Raw genomic sequence first — 5,000 nt, forward strand, 5'->3', positions numbered from 1 at the left:
TTTACTTGAGTTAAGAAGTAAAAGATGTCTAAAGTTAATGTTATTGAGCACCTACAGTCAAACCACACTGGACATGCCCAATCTCGTCTGATCTTGGAAGCTATGCATTGTTGGAGCTGGTTAGTACTTGGATGGGAGACCCCCTGGGAATACCAGGTGCTGAAGGTAATTTTATACTGCCATAACATTCTTTTCTATTACATTTTACATTTAATTTTTTCAACTTATCAATGAATTTACTTGAGTTAAGAAGTAAAAGAGGTCTAAATTTAATGCTTTTGAGCACCTACAGCCAAACCACGCTGGACATGCCCAAACTCGTCTGATCTTGGAAGCTATGCAGTGTTGGGCCTGGTTAGTTCTTGGATGGGAGACCACCTGGGAATACCAGGTGCTGTAGGTAATTTTATACAGCCAAAACATTCTTTTCTATTACATTTTACATTTAATTTTTTCAACTTATCAATGAATTTACTTGAGTTAAGAAGTAAAAGAGGTCTAAAGTTAAGGTGTTTGAGCACTTACAGCCAAACCACACTGCACATGCCCAATCTCATCTGATCTTGGAAGCTATGCAGTGTTGGGCCTGGTTAGTACTTGGATGGGAGACCACCAGGGAATACCAGGAGCTGTAGGTAATTTTATACTGCCATAACATTCTTTTCTATTACATTTTACATTTCATTTTTCAACTTATCATTGAATTTACTTGAGTTAAGAAGTAAAAGAGGTCTAAAGTTAATCTTTTTGGGCACCTACAGCCAAACCACACTGGACTTGCCCAATCTCGTCTGATCTTGGAAGCTATGCAGTGTTGGGCCCGGTTAGTACTTGGATGGGAGACCACCTGGGAATAACAGGTGCTGTAGGTAATTTTATACTGCCATAACATTCTTTTCTATTACATTTTACATTTAATTTTTTCAACTTATCCATGAATTTACTTGAGTTAAGAAGTAATAGAGGTCTAAAGTTAATGTTTTTAGAGCACCTACAGCCAAACCACACTGGACATGCCCAATCTCGTCTGATCTTCGAAGCTATGCAGTGTTGGGCCTGGTTAATACTTGGATGGGAGACCACCTGGGAATTCCAGGTGCTGTAGGTAATTTTATATAGCCATAGCATTCTTTTCTATTACATTTTACATTACATTTTTTCAACTTATCAATGAATTTACTTGAGTTAAAAAATAAAAGAGGTCTAAAGTTAATATTTTTGAGCACCTACAGCCAAACCACACTGGACATGGCCAATGTCGTCTGATCTTGGAAGCTATGCAGTGTTGGGCCTGGTTAGTACTTGGATGGGAAACCACCTGGGAATACCAGGTGCTGTAGGTAATTTTATACTGCCATAACATTCTTTTCTATTACATTTTACATTTAATTTTTTCAACTTATCAATGAATTTACTTGAGCTAAGAAGTAAAAGAGGTCTAAAGTTAATGTTTTTGAGCACCTACTGCCAAACCTCACTGGACATGCCCAATCTCGTCTGATCTTGGAAGCTATGCAGTGTTGGGCTTGGTTAGTACTTGGATGGGAGACCAACTGGAAATACCAGGAGCTGCAAGTAATTTTATACTGCCATAACATTCTTTTCTATTACATTTTACATTTCATTTTTCAACTTATCATTGAATTTACTTGAGTTAAGAAGTAAAAGAGGTCTAAAGTTAATGTTTTTGAGCACCTACAGCCAAACCACACTGGACATGCCCAATGTCATCTGATCTTGGAAGCTATGCAGTGTTGGGCCTGGTCAGTACTTGGTTGGGAGACCACCTGGGAAAACCAGGTGCAGTAGGTAATTTTCTATAGCCATAACATTCTTTTCTATTACATTTTACATTACATTTTTTTAACTTATCAATGAATTTACATGAGTTAAGAAGTAAAAGATGTCTAAAGTTAATGTTTTTGAGCACCTACAACCAAACCACACTGGACATGGCCAATGTCGTCTGATCTTGGAAGCTATGCAGTGTTGGGCATGGTTAGTACTTGGTATGGGAAACCACCTGGGAATACTAGGTGCTGTAGGTAATTTTATACTGCCATAACATTCTTTTCTATTACATTTTACATTTAATTTTTTTCCACTTATCAATGAATTTACTTGACTTAAGAAGTAAAAGAGGTCTAAAGTGAATGTTTTTGAGCACCTACAGTCAAACCACACTGGACATGCCCAATCTCGTCTGATCTTGGAAGCTATCCAGTGTTGGGGCTGGTTAGTACTTGGATGGGAGACCACCTGGGAATACCAGGTGCTGTAGGTAATTTTATACTGCAATAACATTCTTTTTTATTACATTTTACATTTAATTTTTTCAACTTATCAATGAATTTACTTGAGTTAAGAAGTAAAAGAGGTCTAAAGTTAATATTTTTGAGCACTTACAGCCAAACCACACTGGACATGGCCAATGTCGTCTGATCTTGGAAGCTATGCAGTGTTGTGCCTGGTTAGTACTAGGATGGGAAACCACCTGGGAATACCAGGTGCTGTAGATACTTTTATACTGCCATAACATTCTTTTCTATTACATTTTACATTTCATTTTTCAACTTATCATTGAATTTACTTGAGTTAAGAAGTAAAAGAGGTCTGAAGTTTATGATTTTGAGCACCTACAGCCAAACCACACTGGACATGCCCAATCTCGTCTGATCTTGGAAGCTATGCAGTGTTGGGCCTGCTTAGTACTTGGATGGAAGACCACCTGGGAATACCAGGTGCTGTAGGTAATTTTATACTGCCATAACATTCTTCTCTATTACATTATACATTTACATTTTTCAAATTATCAATGAATTTACTTGAGTTAAGAAGTAAAAGAGGTCTAAAGTTAATATTTCTGAGCACCTACAGCCAAACCACACTGGACATGGCCAATGTTGTCTGATCTTGGAAGCTATGCAGTGTTGGGGCTAGTTAGTACTTGGATGGGAGACCACCTGGGAATACCAGGTGCTGTAGGTAATTTTATACTGCCATAACATTCTTTTCTATTACATTTTACATTTAATTTTTTCAACTTATCAATGAATTTACTTGAGTTAAGAAGTAAAAGAGGTCTAAAGTTAATATTTTTGAGCACCTACAGCCAAACCACACTGGACATGGCCAATGCCGTCTGATCTTGGAAGCTATGCAGTGTTGGGCCTAGTTAGTACTTGGATGGGAAACCACCTGGGAATACCAGGTGCTGTAGGTAATTTTATACTGCCATAAAATTCTTTTCTATTACATTTTACATTTAATTTTTTCAACTTATCAATGAATTTACTTGAGTTAAGAAGTAAAAGAGGTCTTAAGTTAATATGTTTGAGCACCTACAGCCAAACCATACTGGACATGGCCAATGTCATCTGATCTTGGAAGCTATGCAGTGTTGGGCCTGGTTAGTACTTGGATGGGACACCACCTGGGTATACCAGGTGCTGTAGGTAATTTTATACTGCCATAACATTCTTTTCTATTACATTTTACATTTCATTTTTCAACTTATCATTGAATTTACATGAGTAAAGAAGTAAAAGAGGTCTAAAGTTAATGTTTTTGCGCGCTTACAGCCAAACCACACTGGACATGCCCAATCTCGTCTGATCTTGGAAGCTATGCAGTGTTGGGCCTGGTTAGTACTTGGATGGGAGACCAACTGGAAATACCAGGAGCTGTAAGTAATTTTATACTGCCATAACATTCTTTTCTATTACATTTTACATTTCATTTTTCAACTTATCATTGAATTTACTTGAGTTAAGAAGTAAAAGAGGTCTAAAGTTAATATTTTTAAGCACCTACAGCCAAAACACACTGGACATGCTCAATCTCGTCCCATCTTGGAAGCTATGCAGTGTTGGGCCTGGTCAGTTCTTGGTTGGGAGACCACCTGGGAAAACCAGGTGCAGTAGGTAATTTTATATAGCCATAACATTCTTTTCTATTACATTTTACATTACATTTTTTCAACTTATCATTGAATTTACTTGAGTTAAGAAGTAAAAGAGGTCTAAAGTTAATATTTTTGAGCACCTACAGCCAAACCACACTGGACATGGCCAATGTCATCTGATCTTGGAAGCTATGCAGTGTTGGGCATGGTTAGTACTTGGTATGGGAAACCACCTGGAAATACCAGGTGCTGTAGGTAATTTTATACTGCCATAACATTCTTTTCTATTACATTTTACATTTAATTTTTTCAACTTATCAATGAATTTACTTGAGTTATGAAGTAATAGAGGTCTAAATTTAATGCTTTTGAGCACCTACAGACAATCCACACTGGACATGCACAATCTCGTCTGATCTTGGAAGCTATGCAGTGTTGGGCCTGGTTTGTACTTGGATGGGACACCACCTGGAAATACCAGGTGCTGTAGGTAATTTTATACAGCCAAAACATTCTTTTCTATTACATTTTACGTTTAATTTTTTCAACTTATCAATGAATTTACTTGAGTTAAGAAGTAAAAGAGGCATAAAGTTAATATTTTTGAGCACCTACAGCCAAACCACACTGGACATGCCCAATCTAGTCTGATCTTGGAAGCTATGCAGTGTTGGGCCTGGTTAGTACTTGGATGGGAGACCACCTGGGAATACCAGGTGCTGTAGGTAATTTTATACTGCCATAACATTCTTTTCTATTACATTTTACATTTAATTTTTTCAACTTATCATTGAATTTACATGAGTTAAGAAGTAAAAGAGGTCTAAAGTTAATGTTTTTGCGCACCTACAGCCAAACCACACTGGACATGCCCAATCTCGTCTGATCTTGGAAACTATGCAGTGTTGGGCCTGGTTAGTATTTGGATGGGAGACCAACTGGAAATACCAGGAGCTGTAAGTAATGTTATACTGCCATAACATTCTTTTCTATTACATTTTACATTTCATTTTTAAACTTATCATTGAATTTACTTGAGTTAAGAAGTAAAAGAGGTCTAAAGTTAATATTTTTGAGCACCTACAGCCAAACCACA

General features: G+C 37.2%; 19 pseudogenes; all 19 read left to right on the plus strand.

The window, feature by feature from the left end:
- Positions 1-49: 49 nt before the first annotated feature.
- Positions 50-168, plus strand: LOC148455199 (5S ribosomal RNA; annotated as a pseudogene).
- A 116-nt stretch (positions 169-284) lies between these two features.
- Positions 285-403, plus strand: LOC148455200 (5S ribosomal RNA; annotated as a pseudogene).
- A 116-nt stretch (positions 404-519) lies between these two features.
- On the plus strand, positions 520-638 carry LOC148455201 (5S ribosomal RNA; annotated as a pseudogene).
- Positions 639-753: 115 nt separating this feature from the next.
- On the plus strand, positions 754-872 carry LOC148455202 (5S ribosomal RNA; annotated as a pseudogene).
- Positions 873-989: 117 nt separating this feature from the next.
- Positions 990-1,108, plus strand: LOC148455203 (5S ribosomal RNA; annotated as a pseudogene).
- Positions 1,109-1,224: 116 nt separating this feature from the next.
- On the plus strand, positions 1,225-1,343 carry LOC148455204 (5S ribosomal RNA; annotated as a pseudogene).
- Positions 1,344-1,459: 116 nt separating this feature from the next.
- On the plus strand, positions 1,460-1,578 carry LOC148455205 (5S ribosomal RNA; annotated as a pseudogene).
- A 115-nt stretch (positions 1,579-1,693) lies between these two features.
- Positions 1,694-1,812, plus strand: LOC148455206 (5S ribosomal RNA; annotated as a pseudogene).
- Positions 1,813-2,165: 353 nt separating this feature from the next.
- Positions 2,166-2,284, plus strand: LOC148455207 (5S ribosomal RNA; annotated as a pseudogene).
- Positions 2,285-2,400: 116 nt separating this feature from the next.
- On the plus strand, positions 2,401-2,519 carry LOC148455208 (5S ribosomal RNA; annotated as a pseudogene).
- Positions 2,520-2,634: 115 nt separating this feature from the next.
- Positions 2,635-2,753, plus strand: LOC148455209 (5S ribosomal RNA; annotated as a pseudogene).
- A 351-nt stretch (positions 2,754-3,104) lies between these two features.
- On the plus strand, positions 3,105-3,223 carry LOC148455210 (5S ribosomal RNA; annotated as a pseudogene).
- Positions 3,224-3,339: 116 nt separating this feature from the next.
- On the plus strand, positions 3,340-3,458 carry LOC148455211 (5S ribosomal RNA; annotated as a pseudogene).
- A 115-nt stretch (positions 3,459-3,573) lies between these two features.
- Positions 3,574-3,692, plus strand: LOC148455212 (5S ribosomal RNA; annotated as a pseudogene).
- Positions 3,693-3,807: 115 nt separating this feature from the next.
- On the plus strand, positions 3,808-3,926 carry LOC148455213 (5S ribosomal RNA; annotated as a pseudogene).
- Positions 3,927-4,278: 352 nt separating this feature from the next.
- LOC148455214 (5S ribosomal RNA) lies at positions 4,279-4,397 on the plus strand (annotated as a pseudogene).
- A 116-nt stretch (positions 4,398-4,513) lies between these two features.
- On the plus strand, positions 4,514-4,632 carry LOC148455215 (5S ribosomal RNA; annotated as a pseudogene).
- A 116-nt stretch (positions 4,633-4,748) lies between these two features.
- LOC148455216 (5S ribosomal RNA) lies at positions 4,749-4,867 on the plus strand (annotated as a pseudogene).
- Positions 4,868-4,982: 115 nt separating this feature from the next.
- The window catches only part of LOC148455217 (5S ribosomal RNA), a 119-nt pseudogene continuing 101 nt past the window's right edge, over positions 4,983-5,000 (plus strand).

The sequence above is a fragment of the Taudactylus pleione genome, unplaced genomic scaffold (assembly GCF_031769625.1).
Source record: "Taudactylus pleione unplaced genomic scaffold, aTauple2 ptg000967l, whole genome shotgun sequence".
Taxonomy (NCBI): Eukaryota; Metazoa; Chordata; class Amphibia; order Anura; family Myobatrachidae; genus Taudactylus; species Taudactylus pleione.